Source organism: Mustelus asterias, chromosome 6, assembly GCF_964213995.1.
Source record: "Mustelus asterias chromosome 6, sMusAst1.hap1.1, whole genome shotgun sequence".
NCBI classification, from domain to species: Eukaryota; Metazoa; Chordata; class Chondrichthyes; order Carcharhiniformes; family Triakidae; genus Mustelus; species Mustelus asterias.
Genome location: NC_135806.1, coordinates 96,096,463 through 96,115,439, shown reverse-complemented (window position 1 = coordinate 96,115,439; position 18,977 = coordinate 96,096,463). Strand labels below are relative to the sequence as shown.

Sequence of the window (18,977 nt, the reverse complement as noted above, 5' to 3'; positions counted from 1 at the left end):
GATGGTGTTGGTTGAAATATTGGTCAAGGCATCAGGAAAATTTTTTAATAAAGCCATTGAATTTTTAACATCCAGTGGAGCAAGCAAACTGGGCCGCTGTTTAACATCTCATCTATTAGTACTTGCTATTCTGTTTAAATAATCTTTACATCAAAAGTGAATTCATATAAACAGAAAAGTTGGAAACAAAACACATCTAATTAACCCATTATAAAAAAAGATACACATTTTGAACATGTCATGTCACCTTTACGCTTAAGTAAATTACACATTTCATTTAATTGTTTTGGTACAAAACCTGGTTTTGATGAGAAATCCAAAATTTAAAGTCAATGGAAAGAAAAATCAGGCAGTGTGTGGCTAATCGATACTCTGTTTTATGCCCCTAGTAAAGTTGAAAGTTACATCCAATACTTCAGTAGTGCAATCATCAAATTAACAAAGCAATATCAACAATTTAAGTTTCTCAATACAACAATAACAGTCGCAATAGAAATGCAATCACTGACATGCAGGATCTTGATTAACAGGTCAATTTTTAATTTTAACAGTGGATGCCCTAAAAATGTTTAGACTTGGTCAAGCTAGGAATGCCTTTTCCATTCAAAGCATTGGGAAAAATACCCTTGGTGCAGCTGCCACTTACATAAAGTCATGTGTCACAGCCTTTTGGCCTGGAGCTGGTATTGGACATCCAACTAAATGACCAACAACAGCAAAGACAATACATCAATTTCAAATTTTGCTATGGTAAAGCAAGCTGTAGGCATCGCACTGCAAAGTGGATTGGGGGAACATTTCAAGTGCTCTATCAACCTGAAGGGCAAGTGTACTTTGGAAGGTTTGTGGTGTAACATGTCACGCAAGAAAATCATTTTAATAATTGTTTTTGGTAATAAAAAATGTATTTTTATTGTAACCTAACCCTGCAACCAGGATTCTTTAAGTCTGTCAAAGTGGTAGTTTTTGATGTTCTCAAAGCGCATTATGTATTAAGTGAGATTCTGTGGTCACATACATTTATCCAGTCCTGCTTTACAATATTCAGCTGAAAGTAAGTTTCCCAGATTTTATACAGTAGCAAATATGCATTCTGTAACAGCTGCAAAAGGTCACCTACTAGAATGAGCTAAAGAATCTCATGAACAACTATTTTTAAGATATAACTGCCTCAACATTTATCGTACAATTTTCATTATACACTGTATAGTTAATTAACAATGTGCAATTTTATCTGTATCACTAATTGAAGTACTATAAGCTGCAAACAATTATTTTAATGCTATAGCAGAAATCCCAAGCAGATGATTCAAAACTGTGTCCTCTGTCAATAAATCGTGAGATGTGCAGTTCTTCTTATGGTAGTAACTATTAAATTTACTGGTTAGGCTTCATCTTTGAAAGTTCTCTTTACACATGCATAGACAGCGAAGTGGTTTGAGAAAAAAAGCAATTAGCAAGATTTATTTTTTCTGTATCCAATTGACTAACAAACTTTCTTTGCAAGATGACTCTGCACTCACTCAGGGTCTATTCCAACTTTTCATAATCTTGCAAGATGTCTTTCAGAATTCTGCTATACCTGCCCCTCCCACCAAAGCAGAGAAAAAAGACTAAGTTGCAGTCTAGTGCACAGTCTCAAATGGCAGCTTTCAGTCCACTGCTCTTTGTATAAGCAAATGGTCAGAAAGGTCACGACAGGCCATGAAGAAAATTATCTTGATACAAAGTGTTCTGCCATGGGTAAGTGCTCTTTTGTCAGCATGTCTCACATCCACCCACCCTGTGAGTGAATCGGAGTAGTTTTAATGTTATGTTCTGGAATGTAGCTAGCACATTCTATCATCCCCACACAACTGAAACACACAAGGATAATTTAACAGTGAATCTAATTCTAAATATCTACATTCATCTATTACAATTTTTTAATTCACTTATGAAATATCCATTGGCCTGCATAATTCAAATGTACGTTTGGACAGTAACCATATTACATACGTATGGCTATTAAAGTGACTTAGATGTTATTGGCAACATTACTTAAACTTAAATTTGGCATTTAAAAATCTATCTGGCAATCATGTAATCATCTGTTGCAGGATGAATGCTGTTGCAGCTTCATGAAGTGATAAAGTTCTGCAACAGTTGTATCTCACCCACAAAGAGCAGGGTCAGGGGGGAGGGTGGGGTGGTTCCAACAAAAGCAATTTTGTCCCACAGAGATCTCCTATTGGTTAAACATAAAGGGCTAAAATTTTGATTGTTTTGCGCCACTTCCAAATGGTATTATATAGATTGTCAATTCCCCAGGGCAAATGGCACTGTGGGCCATTAGCTGCGGAACCAAGTGAAAGTCCAACTGATTTATTTGGTAGCAAAAGCCACTAGCTTTCGGAGCGCTGCTCCTTCATCAGGTAAGTGGGAGTTCCCAGTAGGATTACCTTTTCTTCTCTTGGGATGGCAGTGAGGACTTCTTCAAGGTCAGAACAGAACTTTTTCTGAACTTCTTCATTGGAGTTAAAGGTCAGGGTATAAGCATGTTATGACTGAACTCCCAATTACCTGACGAAGGAGCAGCGCTCCGAAAGCTGGTGGCTTTTACTACCAAATAAACCTGTTGGACTTTAATCTGGTGTTGTGAGACTTCTTACTGTGTTTACCCCAGTCCAACGTCAGCATCTCCACATCTTGGCCATTAGCTGCACAGCCCGCATGGGTTTCTTCAATGAGCAAACCCAAAGGGACTTAACAGATATCGGCAGATGGCATTATCTGCCCCAGGGAGTTGATGTAGTCCATGGAGCACCACTGTGGATAAATTCTTAGCCTGAAGTACCTAAACGATTTTTATGTAGAAAATAGGATACTAAAATGATGGAGACGGTGAAAAATATTCTAAGACAAAAACAAACTCAGGCACAAGCTTCACCAGGGTCTATTTGCCAAGTACTGTGGCAATGGAGAATTGTCAGCATGACTGCAAACCCCGGGTCAAGAGTTGGCACACAGGGGACATGCATGACAGTCGTTGGGAACCTCTTTTAGGACAGAGGTATCTTTTGGGCAGTAGCATCTGCGATCAACAGTCATCTTCAGGATACCTTCTGCTCACCCAAAATGGGGTTGGGGCTAGAACAGGTGCCTTAAAATAAGGCTGTGCCTTTTTCTCCTGGCTGGGGAACCACATCCTGCAGGATCATCATTGCTGCGATCAAAGTAAAACACTTTACATTTTGCAACTTGGAATGTTAGGATATTCATGGATAATCTCAAGACTGATTGGGCAGAAGGAAGAACTGCAATCTATGACGTGGGCTATCAAGAAAGACTCCAAACTGACACAGTCACCCTCAATGAAACCCGCCTTCCCAGGGAGGAACAACTGAAGGAACAAGAAGGGGAAACATTTTCTACTGGAACAGAAAGGAAAGGCTGTCAACGATCCTTGACCAAGGAGTTGGTTTTGCATTCCAGAATGGGATGTGGGATGCACTCCCAAAACTCCCCAATTAATGATGAGACATCACCCACAGTTCAGTCATGTTTATACCTTTAACTCCAATGAAGAAGTTCAGAAAAAGTCCTATTCTGATCTTGAAGAAGTCCTCACTGCCATCCCAGGAGAAGAAAAGGTAATCCTACTGGGAGGCTTTAATGCCAGAATTGGCCGTGACTCTGATGTCTGGAGAGGAACTATTGAGAAAAAAGGGGTGGGAAGTCTAAATGCAGGAGGAAATAACCAGTCCTGGGTGAAAGGTTTAATAATAAACCTTTCTGTAGACAAGATTAAAACTTAAATAATGTTCTCTGTACGTGATTACAACAGTGTATAAATATAGTGGAAATTTGTGACTTAGTGTGAGTGCTGTATTAGAGGAGAGTGCTTTAATAGATGAGTGCTGTATTACTTTGGTTAAAATGGACGGAGCTTTATTAAGGGTGTGTAATCTCTTCCATAGTTGCTTCTTCTCTGTTTCTTGCACTAGGTTTATTACAGCATTTTCGGTGCATTAATTAATACAGCATAACTCTAGTGAGCCAATAGGAATAAGTACAATTACATAACATTCCCTTTCCCCTTAAATTGAACATCCCCAAATAAGTTCAAAATAAGTTCAATGTGAACAATGGTCTGGGTGTCACTGCTGTCAGAATGGTTGACAGCGAACCACTGGCGTCTTCTTCACACTAATTGGAACTTTCGGTGTCTTTGCACTGACTTCATCAGTGGTTGGTTTAATCCTTGTTGATGTAGGAACTAGAGATTGTCTCTGCATCTGAACAGAAGGGGAGGTGTTGCTTTCCTCAATGGTGACTGGTAGTGTCGGGGTCGTAGGAAGATTCAAGTCAGGACTTTGTAAGTCTGATCCTGAAATTTTAACAGGCTCCAGACTTGACAGATCTGTTCTTCCAGCTGATCTGCATATCTGCTCAGATAATGTCATCTCTGGTCTGGACATTATAAGACACAGGTCCAGTCTGTGTAAGGACTGTGCAGGAATCCATTTCTCCTCTGTGGAGTAGCTCCAAGCCAAACCTCCTTGTCCTATGTGGAAAACTCTAATATTTTACCTTATCTTCCTGCCGTTCCATTTGTGCTTGTTGTTGCTGTTGCACAATCTCCTTCGTTTTTGGAGGTTTCAATAGATTGAATATGGAACACAGCTGCATCGTTATCATCAGTAAGGCAGAAGAGGTATTGCTCGTGGAATGTGTAGTATTCCAGTAAGCCAGTAGGAATTTGTTAAGACATTTGATAATTCTTTGGTTGCTTTCAAGATATGTTTCAGGATTTGAACAAAAGGTTCTGCTAGTCCATCAGTAGTAGGGTGATATGGTGCAGATTTAATGTGTTGAATACCATTTTCTTGTAGGAAGTTCTCAAATTCCTGCAAGACAAATGGAGGTTCATTGTCGCTTACCAGCTGTTCAGAAAATCCAAAGCGACTAAATACTTCTCCTAGTTTCTCAACAGACCTCTTAGATGAGTAGATGGCATCACAGCGACCTCTGGCCATTTGGTGTGGGCATGAACCATTACTAAGAACATATGTCCTTCGAATTATCCTGCAAAATCCACATGCACATGTTGCCAAGCCTCTACAGGCCATTCTCATAGATGCAGCGGTGCTAACAGTTGCAGGTTTCTTATCTTCACACAAGAATCACATGTTCTAGCTTTCTTCTCGATTTCCACATCCAATCCAGGTCAGCAGAAATAACTTCTTGCTATGACCTTCATGTGTACAACTCAGCAATGGCTCTCTAACACTCACTTCCTCAATGGTGACAGAATGATCATTTTGAGCCTCCATAGAAGACATCCTGACTGTATTGGAGTAGCAGGATTTCAAAGTAGGTGTTAGTTCTTAAGTCTTTCTTCATAAAACCAAATCCATCACACCTGAGAGTACTGGATCATTCTGAGCGTGTTTTCTCATTTGCCAATAAGTGTCAGGTGTGTTGTCTACTTGTTCAAAGTAGATGATATTTCCTTTCGAGCAGTCTGACGAACTGTCTGGCAGTGGCAATCTTGAAAGTCCATCCACATTACAATGTAGACTTGACTGTTGGTACCTAATGGTGTAAGTATGTGCAGACAAAAGCAATGCCCATCTTTGCATTCTACTTGCTGCAAATGACAGAATTCCCATGTGTGGTCCAAAAATGGCATTGAGTGGATGATGCTCCGTCAACAATATAAACCCTTTTCCATACAGAAACTGATTAAATTTTTTTATCCCAGAAATGACCCTAATGCTTCCCGTTCAACCTGGGCATAGTTACTTTCAACTTTTCTCAAGGTTCAAGAAGCAAAAGCAAAGAGTCTTTCTTCACCTGATGGCATGATGTGGGAGACCACCACTCCTACATCATAAGGAGATTCATCACAAACTAACTGTACAGGTAAAGTAGGATCAAAGTGCGTGAGAGCTTCAGACTTCAGTAATGCTTCTTTGGCTTGCGTGAAGGCATTATTGCATTGATCCAACCACCTCTGTAACTTGTTTTGGCACAAGCAGTTATGTAATAGTTTCAGAATTGTTGCCAAGTTTGGGACAAGTCTTCCATAATAGTTCAACAATCACAGGAAGGAACATAACTGGTTAAAATTCTGAGGTGCAGGCGCCTCTAATAGTCTTAACCTTAGATGAGATTTGTGAAGGCCTGTGGCAACAACTACATGTCCCAAGTATCCAACAGAGGATTGGAAGAACTCACACTTGTTCTTGCAGACTCTCGGACCATAGTCTTCCAATCTCTGGAGAGTGACATCCAAGTTTTGAGGGTGTCCCTCTTCATCTCTTCCAGTAACTAGGATATCATCCAGAGAGCACTGGACTCTGCTCAGTCCACTCAGGATCTGATCCATTTCCCTTTGAAACAATGCAGGACCAGACGTGATATCAATGGTACTGGCAGTACAGTGGCTCAGTGATTAGCACTGCTGCCTCACAGCGTCAGGAACCCAGGTTCGATTCCCAGCTTAGGTCACTGTCTGTGCGGAGCCTGCATGTTCTGCCGTGCCTGCATGGGTTTCTTCTGGGTGCTCCGGTTTCCTCCCACAGTCCAAAGATGTGCGAGTTAGGTTGATTGGCCATGCTAAATTACCATTTAGCGTCAGGGGTACTAGCAGGGTAAATGTGTGGGGCTAAGGGGATAGGAGTTGGGTGGGATTGTGGTCAGTGTGGACTTGATGGGCCGAATGGCCTCCTTCTGCACTGTAGGGGTTCTATGAAATGTTAATCTTCAGTACAGGAACAAGCGTTTGTGTGTCACAATTGTCAGAAGCTCCTCTGATTTCTTATCCACATTCATCTGCAAGTAGGTCTGCCTCAGGTCAATTTTGGCCTCCTGCCAATCGGTCTTTAATGTGAGGTAATGCTTACTGTTCAGCACATAATGCTGGATTTATGGTGATCTTGAAGTCTCCACAAATCCTTACAGATCCATCTTTCTTGATGACTGGAACAATAGGTGTGACCTATTCACTGATGCTGACAGGTTCCTGAATTCCAGTTTTAACCAGTTGTTCCAAGTCAGCCACTACCTTGCCTTCAAGCATTTTGCTTGGGTTTGACTGTCATGTTTTTCATGCTCCCTAATTCTCCACTGAAAATAACAATATGTTTCTTTAAAATTTTTGTGAGGCCTGATTCTCCATTGGTGATCATATTGACTTCAGTCAGTTTAGTCGAATCTTCTCCAGCCATGTACGACCCATCAATGCTGATAGTTGCCCTTCACTACATGTAGAGGTAAATCTGCTGTTGCCCATTGAATTGCGTAGCCACTTCAATGCGGCCCTTTTGTGGAACCACTTCACCCTTGTACATCCTCAGCACTATCCTTGATGGCCTTAAGGGAATGTATTGGAGTTTCTCATTGTAGATAGTCTCTGGCATCAGTGAGACTGCTGCCCCAGTGTCGCCTTCCATCTGTATGGGCTGTCCCTCCAGCAGTGGAATGACACAATGTATGTGTCTAGTACCAGCAATGGCTAACACATTTAGTGATAACTCCTCCTCTGAGAGTTTCTTCGCTCTTTCCTGTTGTACAGCATGGACATTTCTCCTTTCATTTTGTTTAAATGCTGTCTTGGTTTGTTCTTAGAATCATACAGCGCAGAAGAGGCCCTTTGGCCCATCGAGTCCATACCAATACATTAGAAACACCTGAACTCCCACCAAATCCCGTCTGCCAGCACTTGGCCCAAAGCACTGAATGTTATGATGTGCAAAGTGTGCATCCAGATACTTTTTAAAGAATGTGAGGCAACCCGCATCCACCACCCTCCCAGGCAGTGCACTCCAGACCATCACCACTCTCTGAATAAAAATTATTTTCCTCACATCTCTCCTAAACCTCCTGCCTCTTACCTTGAACCTATGTCCCCTCGTGACTGACCTTTCAAGTACTGCACAATTGTCTCCCCTTCCTCTTGGTTTCTTTTATGGAATCTATAAGGCCGTAAGACATAGGAGCAGAATTAGGCCACTTGGCCCATCGGGTCTGCTCCACCATTCAATCATGGCTGATATTTTTCTCATCCCCATTCTCCTGCCTTTTCCCCAAATCCCCTGATCCCCTTATTGATGAAGAACCTATCTATCTTTGTCTTAAAGACACTCAATGACCTGGCCTCCACAGCCTTCTGTGGCAAAGAGTTCCACAGATTCACCACTCTCTGGCTGAAGAAATTCCTCTTCATTTCTGTTTTAAAGGATTGTTCCTTTAGCCTGAGGTTGTGCCCTCTGGTTCTAGTTTTTCCTACGAGTGGAAACATCCTCTCCACGTCCACCCTATCCAGGCCTCGCAGTATCCTGTAAGTTTCAATAAGATCCCCCCTCATCCTTATAAACTCCAAGGAGTACAGACCCAGAGTTCTCAACCGTTCCTCATACGACAAGCTCTTCATTCCAGGAATCATTCTTGTGAACCTTCTCTGGAATCTTTCCAAGGCCAGCACATCCTTCCTAGATTCGCGGCCCAAAACTGCTCTCAATACTCCAAATGGGGTCTGACCAGAGCCTTGTACAGCCTCAGAAGTACATCCCTACTCTTGTATTCTAGTCCTCTCGACAGGAATGCCAACATTGCATTTGTCTTCCTAACTGCCGACTGAACCTGTATGTTAACCTTAAGAGAATCTTGAACAATGACTCCCAAGTCCCTTTGTGTTTCTGATTTCCTAAGCATTTCCCCATTTAGAAAATAGTCTATGCCTCCATTTCTCCTTCCAAGGTGCATTACCACACACTTTTCCACATTGTATTCCATCTGCCACTTCTTTGCCCACTCTCCTAACCTGTCCAAGTCCTTCTACAGCCCCCCTGCTTCCTCAATACTACCTGACCCTCTACATATCATTGTGTCATCTGCAAACTTAGCAACAGTACCTTCAGTTCCTTCTTCCAAATCATTAATGTATATTGTGAAAAGTTAAAACGTTCTGCAATCACCAGAGGTATCGGTGAAAAATGTGCTTGCAGAATGTCCATAATTTGTTTGTGCATTTCAGTGTGAGTTTGTCAGCTTGCACTGAACTATGGAGGAGATTAAAAGCTCTCCTCCCCATCATGCTCAGGTAAGTGGGCTTCATAATTTCTTCAGCTATTCTGTTTGCCTGCGTAAATAGTAAAAACGCTCAGTATAACCCATTTTCCATCAAAGGGTCCCTCCCACAATGCCAAACACTCCTGCCATTTCTTCATTTCAGCAGGTTTCCTGCATGCACGTTTTGTACCTGCATTTCCAGCAGCTAGCCTGAATTTCCTCCAAGGTATTTAATCAAGCTTCAGCCTTATTTATCACAGCCAGCTCTATAATCTGCTTGTAGAGTATCATTTACTCACATCCACCTCGCCCGTTAGTCTCTGTAGCACTTGTAAAAGTTTTATTTTTTTATTCCGACTTTTCCTCGGTTAATTTCTTCTTTTCAGATAGCGAACAATTATACGTCTGTCGTCTTCATCGCCAGTTTTTGTTGTGTATTGGAGAATTGATACATGGGACAGACTAACTCTCTGCTTCCTCTCTATTTCCTGCGTTAAGTCTGTTGCATAATTTCCATTCCAAATATCAATACAGCATACCTCCAAGTGGGGCGGCACGGTAGCACAGTGGTTAGCACTGTTGCTTCACAGCTCCAGGGTCCCGGGTTCGATTCCCGGCTCGGGTCACTGTCTGTGTGGAGTTTGCACATTCTCCTCGTGTCTGCGTGGGTTTCCTCCGGGTGCTCCGGTTTCCTCCCACAGTCCAAAGGTGTGCGAGTTAGGTTGATTGGCCAGGTTAAAAATTTCACCTTAGAGTCCTGAGATGCGTAGGTTAGAGGGATTAGCAGGTAAATATGTGGAGGTAGGGCCTGGGTGGGATTGTGGTCGGTGCAGACTCGATGGGCCGAATGGCCTCCTTCTGCACTGTAGGGTTTCTATGATTTCTATGATGATGATGAATCAATAGGAATAAATACAACTGCATAACAGGTTTGAGCATTGTCATCACCAGGACTAGTTCCACAAAACAATGCTGAAATACGTGACCTCTTGAAACAAAAGTGAGCAACTTTCATTGCCGAGCAGAACAACACAAGGTTACAAATCAGGAAGGCAGCATTCCAACAGATCAATGTTGACACCAAAAGGTAAAGGATATGTGATGGGAAAAGAGAGCCCAAAAGATCTAAAAATATGCTGACCCTAATGACAATGTGAAGTTTTTTGAAATCACCATGCAGTGTATCTTTAGACCAAGGTCAAATGGACAAACTATCCTTCACTCACAGGATGATGTTTCTCTGCTTAATGATCACAATGTCATTCATCAATGTCGTAAAGAACATTTTCAGCAACTCCCCAACCATGAATCCACAGTTGCAGCTGATACTCTCCAGGTTAACTTCCAGCACTCTGTGGTTGAATCTATAGAAAGATGCGACATTCAATCAAATGGATGAAGAACAACAAAGCCTGCAGCCCCAATAGTATTCCACCTGATGTCTTCAAAGCTGGTGGGCTTACGTTCATATCAAGACTCTATATACGCATCTTAAGTACTTGAGAGGGAAAGTAACTCTTCCCCGACTTCAGGAATGCGATGATTGTCACTGTCTTCAGGAAGGGAGATAAATAATCCTTTGGTATTTCCCGCTTGTCCATAGCATGGAAAATCCTGACATGCATACATCTGAATCGCCTATTTCCTATGGTTGAGGGAATCCTCCCAGTGAGACAAATGAGCTTTGCATCTTCGAGAGGAAACTCTGCCATGCCCTTTGTTGCCGCACAATCAAAGATAATGTTGAGAGTAATACCACGAATTCGACTTGTATTCATTGACTTGACCAAAGCAGGTGATCCAGTAATTGTGAGGTTCTGGGGATTGTGCACCAAAGATTCGGACATCATCACAATCCTGCAATTGCTTTATGATGATATGACTGCTGGACTGGGCTCAAGCAAGGCTATGTGATAATCACCATACTATTTACAATCTACCAGTCAGTGACCTCACCAAAGATGAACTGCCCTCTGGTGTCAGTATTAACTACCATCTAGATGGAAAACTCTTTAACCTCAGTTGTCTCAGTGTCAAAACCAAACTGACGGCCATGGACATTCGCGATTTCCAGTTTGCTGATGAATGCAGTATCATTGCCCATTCAACACCAGATTTGCAAGCAACACTCTATCTCTTCAGTTCTGCATAGAAGAGACTCAGCCTGTCATTGACCAATGTTAAAATAAAATTCACATCAACCCACACCTGGTTAGCCAAATATTCCACCTGCCAGATATATTGAAGTAGAGACTCTGGAAATGTGTTGAGCACATCCCATACATTGGAATCTACTTTTCTCAAAAGGCCATCATTGATGAGGAAATCCAACAGCGGATCAGCTGTGCCAGCTCAGACTTCTACAAACTATGGTAGTGAGTGTTTGACAACAAAGACCTCTACAAGTCTACAAAAGTCCTTGTGTACAGAGAAGTTGTCACCACCATGCTCTTGTACTTCAGTGAGACCTGGCCTGTGTATCAGTGACACACAAGAGCAAACCTTCCATCATATCATCCAGATACAACAGGAGGACTATCAAACAAATGCTAGTGTCCTTTTTGAAGCTAGCTCGATAAGCATTCAGGCAAAACTCCTGCCAAACTAAAAGCAATGGACTGGACATTGTGGCTGGATGGCCAAAATGTGTCTCCCCCATAAGGTCCTGTTTGCTCAACTCTCAAGTGGCCAGTATTCCAGGGGTGGAAAAGTAAACACTTCAAAGACATTCAAGTGCTCCTTGAAGAGCAGCAGCATTGACATTAATGGGAGGGACTTGCTATCAATCATTCAAAATGGAATCAGGCTGTCCAAGTAACATTCTGTGTCCAACTGCCTTATGATGCAGCAGAGCAGTGGCAGAGAAAATAGGAAAAGGAAGCAAATCCTACAATTTGAATCTCATGATCTCGCAGGACGTTCTTTTCCATGTAGCCAAAGATCTGCAGGTCAAGAATCTGCCTGTTCAGTCACGTGAAGAGCAGTGGCAGGAACTTGAACAAAGAATGGTACATGGTTTTAAGAAAGTGAATGAGAAAGAGACTTTTCATTCAATTTAAAAGCTTCAAATGGTTTAGTGGGTAAGCATTACCAGCTACAATGCACTGCACCATGCTCACCAAGAAGATGGAAAGATTGATTCTCGGTTGGTATCGAGTTAACCAATCCCAGCCTCTAAAGCAGTAAGCACACAACAATCGGCTAAGAGAAGAAAATCTGCCAGAGTTTCTGCTTCTGATCTTTATCCCATTATGAATGTGTTTGTATGTGAACATCAGATGAAACAAAATCAGTTATTCATGCAGTGTTCCTAATAGTCTACTGTTATGCACTGTGTGGGATCAAACATAAAGAATGGTCACCTGGATTAGTTACTAGGTATGCCAAGACCTATGGTTCTGCACTGCATGACTCAATGGCTGCAGTGAAGAGAAAAATGAAAACTAAAACAACTGCAGATAAATCTTCAACTTATACTTAGATGTTGCATATATTGTGTGTTATGGCAAATATTATCTGACCATGTGAAGAAGTAATATTAATTTAGTAGGAATACTATACAATAGGTGGACCACATATTTTTTAATAATGAAGTTATTTTAAAGTTTATAAAATCCACAATGATGTTCAGGGTCAATAAAGCAAATATAATGGGAATTTTCCAACTCTGATATGAGATATGATCAATCTCAAGATCATCTATTGAGAAATTTAGGGGGAAGCAGTGGCATAGTGGTATTGTCACTGGAATAGTAATCCAGAGACCAGGCATATTATTCTGGGGACCTGGGCTCAAATTCCACCATGGTGATATTTGAATCCAATCAAATCTAGAATTAAAAGTCTAACAATGACCATGAAGTCAATGTCGATTGCTATAAAAACTCATCTGGTTCGCTAATGTTCCTTTGCCATCTGTATCTATTCTGGCCTACATGCAACTACAGATCTTAAATGTTCACTGAAATGGCCATGTGAGCCATTCAAGGACAATAAACGCTGCCCGAGTCAGCAACACCCACATTCCATGAATGATTTTTAAAAAAAATTCTACAGTCATGAGTAACAGCAATCACAACCTTAAATTAAGGAATCAGTCTTGTATAACATTATGAGACTATCAAAAAACCCTAAAAAACAACTTGTATATCAAAATTTGAAACAATCTGCTATCGTATTTTATCATAATTATATTTTCCAACTGTTCAACTCAGTTGGCTGGACAGCTGGATAACGATGCAGAGCAAGGCCAACAGCGTGGATTCAATTCCCATACCGGCTAAGATTATTCATGAAGCTCTGCCTTCTCAAACCTTGCCTCTCGTCTGAGGTGTGGTGATCCTCAGGTTAAATCACCACCAGTCAGCTCTCCCGCTCAAAGGGAAAAGCAGCCTATGGTCAATGGGACTATGGCAACTTTACCTTCTTTTCCTTGAATACTTAGTCTCTTCCCTCCCTTGCCAAGGTAGAGGATTCCAAAGTGATGTAGTGTAATGAACCATCCACTGGCATAGCTGAGAAATGGTATAACTTATCCAATAAGTTTCTGTTGGAAACTGAAACTGAAGTATAGAAGCCATCCCCCCTACTCAAAACTGACTGTTTCTAAATATATTCATGAATAGTTGATATGTGTTTATCCACATTTCATTCCAATATGGGATTGAAAATTACGACAAATATTTAAAACTGTGTTTTCATGGGGTAAAATACTCATACAGCCAATACAAGTGCAGATTAGGCATTTCCAAAATTAATCAACCATCTGATTACGATACACCACCAAACATCCAATTTAAGAGCAGCACTGGCAGTGAACTCAAGGCAGATTGTTTGCTTGACTATTTGACCAGTAAATGACAGAGAGAAATTACATTTTAAAATGATGGTGACGGGATTAAAGAGACTTATCCCTACCTCCCAAACTATGGTTACATTCCAGCAACTATCATTTTATTTTGGATCTGGCACTTCCAAACACAAATTATCTTCCATTCCTTGTTGATGTGTTTAATGTGCTAAGATCACGATAGGCCACCACCGTTTCACACTGACCCAGCGAACAGTAAAATGGCACTGAAACAAGTGGCACTTTTAAAATTGATGTATTTAAGTTTAATTAACTTTTTCCTGACTCAAGCATCTAGACACTGTAGCACTGCCCAATGAGGAAAAGTACAACAGCAGCAATATGGAAATATTAGGTCGGATGGCCAAAAGCTTGATCAAAAGTGTATCTTAGGTTAACTGGCCACCAATGGTGGAGCAATTAAAATTGAGAATGCACAAAATGCCAGAATGAGAGGAGTGCAGATGTATGAGGGTTGTGGGCTTGCATCAGATCACAGAGAAAAAGGAGGGGCAGGGTCACAGAGGGATTTGAAAACAAACATGGAAATTCAGAAATCAAGACATTGCTTGACTGAAAGCCACTGCAGGTCTACAAGCACGGGCGGATTCTCTGCCGCCCCCTGGTGTGTTTCTCACGGTGGGCGGAGGCATGCCATTCGCTGGTGTCACAATCTGCTGGCTCCAATTATGTCAATGGGATTTCCCATTGATTGCACCATACCACTGGAAAACCTGTGGCAATGGCGCACCATCAGTGGGACCAGAAGATTCCGTTGGCATGAATCATACAATCCCTACAGTACAGAAGGAGACCACTCGGCTCATCGAGTCTGTACCGACCACAATCCCAGACTCTATTCCCGTAATCTTTATTTACCCTGCTAATCCCCCGTCACTGGGATCAATCAACCTAACCCACGCATCTTTGGACTGTGGGAGGAAACCGGAGCACCCAGAGGAAACCCACGCAGACACATGGAGAATGTTGCAAGTGAATGTACCGTGTACCTGGTGGATGGTGTTCTCACGTGAGATGATGGCATCCGTGTCGATGATCCAACACGTATTGCAGGGGTTGCTGTGGCAGGGTTGTGTGGTGTCGTGGTCACTGTTCTCCTGAAGGCTGGGTAGTTTGCTGTGGACAATGCTCTGTTAGAGGTTGTGCAGTTGTTTGAAGGCAAGAAGTGGGGGTGTGGGGATAGCCTTGGCAAGATGTTCGCCTTCATCAATGACATGTTGAAGGCTCCGGAGGAGATGCCATAGCTTCTCCGCTCCGGGGAAGTACTGGACGACGAAGGGTACTCTGTCCACCGTGTCCCGTTGTGGCGCGTTGGAACAGTTGATCGATGAGTCGAGCGCCATATCCTGTTCTTATGAGGGCATCTTTCAGCGTCTGGAGGTGTCTGTTGCGATCCTCCTCATCTGAGAAGATCCTGTGTATACGGAGGACGTGTCCGTAGGGGATGGCTTCTTTAACGTGTTTAGGGTGGAAACTGGAGAAGTGGAGTATCGTGAGGTTATCCGTGGGCTTGCGGTACAGTGAAGTGCAGAGGTGTCCGTCCTTGATGGAGATGCGTGTCTCCAAGAATGCAACCGATTCCGCAGAGTAGTCCATGGTGAGTCTGATGGTGGGGTGGAACTTGTTGATGTCATCATATAGTTGCTTCAGTGATTGTTCACCATGAGTCCAAAGGAAGAAAATGTCATCGATGTATCTAGTGTATAGCATCGGTTGAAGGACCTCCTCACCGCCAGGACCTTCAACCGATGCTATACACTAGATACATCGATGACATTTTCTTCCTTTGGACTCATGGTGAACAATCATTGAAGCAACTATATGATGACATCAACAAGTTCCATCTCACCATCAAACTCACCATGGACTACTCTGCGGAATCGGTTGCATTCTTGGATACACGCATCTCCATCAAGGACGGTCACCTCAGCACCTCACTGTACCGCAAGCCCACGGATAACCTCACGATACTCCACTTCTCCAGCTTCCACCCTAAACACGTTAAAGAAGCCATCCCCTATGGACAAGCCCTCCGTATACACAGGATCTGCTCAGATGAGGAGGATCGCAACAGACATCTCCAGACGCTGAAAGATGCCCTCATAAGAACAGGATATGGCGCACGACTCATCAATCGACAGTTCCAACGCGCGACAGCAAAAAAACCGCACCGACCTCCTCAGAAGACAAACACGGGACACGGCGGACAGAGTACCCTTCGTCGTCCAGTACTTCCCCGGAGCGGAGAAGCTACGACATCTTCTCCGGAGCCTTCAACATGTCATTGATGAAGACGAACATCTCGCCAAGGCCATCCCCACACCCCCACTTCTTGTTTCAAACAACCACACAATCTCAAACAGACCATTGTCCACAGCAAACTACCCAGCCTTCAGGAGAACAGTGACCACGACACCACACAGCCTTGCCACAGCAACTTCTGCAAGACGTGCCGGATCATCGACATGGATGCCATCATCTCACGTGAGAACACCATCCACCAGGTACACCGCTCATACACTTGCAACTCGGCCAATGTTGTCTACCTGATACGCTGCAGGAAAGGACGTCCCGAGGCATGGTACATTGGGGAGACCATGCAGACGCTACGACAACGGATGAATGAACACCGCTCGAAAATCACCAGGCAAGAGTGTTCTCTTCCTGTTGGGGAACACTTCAGCAGTCATGGGCATTCGGCCTGATCTTCAGGTAAGCGTTCTCCAAGGCAGCCTTCATGACACACGACAACACAGAGTCGCTGAGCAGAGACTGATAGCCAAGTTCCGCACACATGAGGACGGCCTCAACCGGGATCTTGGGTTCATGTCACACTATCTGCAACCCCCATGACTTGCCTGGGATTGCAAAATCTCACTAACTGTCCCGGCTGGAGACAATACACATCTCTTTAACTTGTGCTTAGCCCTCTCTCCACTCACATTGTCTGTACCTTTAAGACTTGATTAGCTGTAAAGACTCGCATTCCAACCATTATTTTGTAAATTAAGTTTGTGTCTTTATATACCCTGTTTGTGAACTGAAATCCCACTCACCTGACGAAGGAGCAGCGAGCGCTCCGAAAGCTAGTGGCTTTTGCTACCAAATAAACCTGTTGGACTTTAACTTGGTGTTGTGAGAAATCTTACTGAAATGACCATGCCAGGGGTGATCTTCAAGTCTGCAAGGGCTAAAAGGGGCAGTCCAGCCACGACACCTCCATCCCAACAGAGCGTGGCGAGGTCACCCCCTTGCTCCCAGCCTGAGCCCACACAACTCCCACTCAAGGTGAGGGGGGGGGGTTTAACACAGATATCAGAAGGACGTATTTTACACAGAGGGTGGTGGGGTCCTGGAATGCGCTGCCAGGCAAGGTGGTGGAGGCGGACACACTGGGAACGTTTAAGACTTATCTATATAGCCACATGAACGAGTGGGAATGGAGGGATACAAAAGAATGGTCTAGTTTGGACCAGGGAGCGGCGCAGGCTTGGAGGGCCGAAGGGCCTGTTCCTGTGCTGTATTGTTCTTTGTTGCCCTCGAGGGACCCTTTCTATCATTCCTGTGGCAGATAGGACGAGAACTTTCCAGCCACTGTGTGGAATTTTCCCACGAAGGTTAAAGCACTTTGGATGTCTCAGTTAATTTCTCCCTTGTAGCCATGATTGTTGGAGGGCCACAGCTGCGACCGCAGACCATCCTGGGCAGTGCTTACCTCTCCCACTGGGGTATTTGCCACCCGGAGCTTGAGGTCCCTTGACGGATTCTCCATATTATGGAATCCAGCCACCCTCCGGGGCTCCAGGAGGCAGCCTCTTAATTGGCCACCTCCTGAAAATTCTCCCTCAGGGCCTTGCTGCTGACATTTATGGTTTCCTGACTTGTTTTTCATCCCAAAGGGTGGATTGTGACCTGTGGATGAGAATCCAGCCCATATTGTGCAGGATTTGTCATTCAACAAACACCTTTAGTGAGAAACCGCGGAGAAGGAACAAACAGTATGGCTATTCTGCAGTACAGAATCCTGCAAAACAACAATATGATTGACAAGATGACAAAATAAATCAAGTATTAATTAGGTGAAACTAAGATTGAATTTTTAAAAGCCTGGATATTGTAGAAGATGGTGTTAGGTATGGAGTTCCACATTTTGAGATTGTGGGAAAGAATAAGTTGGATTGGAAGCTGTTGAAGTAAAACTTGTTTTGAACAAAATATTGCACAGAAGACAGCATTTGGAGCTTGGAACAAATACCTTGGCTAAGACTGTAATCTAGATTACCCAGTAAAATTACACTGGCTTCCAACGTATCACCTATCATTTAAATCAAAGGAATGCTGCAAACTAGTAACACTGTGCATTTTATAACTGTGTCAATATTGTAAGGTGCATATAGTAAGGGTGCCCCTTTAAAATAAACATGTTTATTTTGCAGCCTGCCTCTAGGCTGCTGGCAACACCATACTGTGTCTGGCAAAACCAGATCTGTTGCAGTCATTAACCACCACAGTTAGATAAAAGAGACTGATCCTGTTGGGGTTAGAAGCCACAACCAAAACTGGCTTGAGCAGCCAAACACTTGAGTGCATACATGACTTTGGAGATGTTAGATTGATTCATCATGAGAAAATAAGACAAAATGCCTATTGTTGTTCTGACCCCACTATCAAGTAATTTGTTTGATTATGTTTACATTTTTTTCTGTAATATGCTTTGATTAAAATCATCAGTAGGTAATTATGTCAATTATGAATCCTGAAGGAAGATTTTTAAATTGCACATTTTGGAAATCAGAATCAAGTCCTTCAGAAGTGACTTCATCATACAACAGCACTGTGCAAATGAATGTTGGTGCCAATTGCTTTCAACAAGAAAGAGAATCAAAGTGGAATAATTCCCACAAATTCTGCAGCACATATTATAAAAACTGGTAAATATCCTGGAATAACTGCAATATTACAAGCATTTCTTGGGGTTTTGATATTGTCCTTGCTTCAGAGCTCTCCAATAAGATTTATTTACATGTAATGATTCACTACACTCTGTCAA

At 42.8% G+C, this 18,977-nt stretch overlaps 1 protein-coding gene across 3 annotated transcripts in view; it reads right to left on the bottom strand.

Annotated features, from left to right (window-relative positions):
- The window catches only part of arb2a (ARB2 cotranscriptional regulator A), a 511,621-nt gene that overhangs the window by 306,528 nt on the left and 186,116 nt on the right, over positions 1-18,977 (bottom strand). The window lies entirely within an intron of this gene.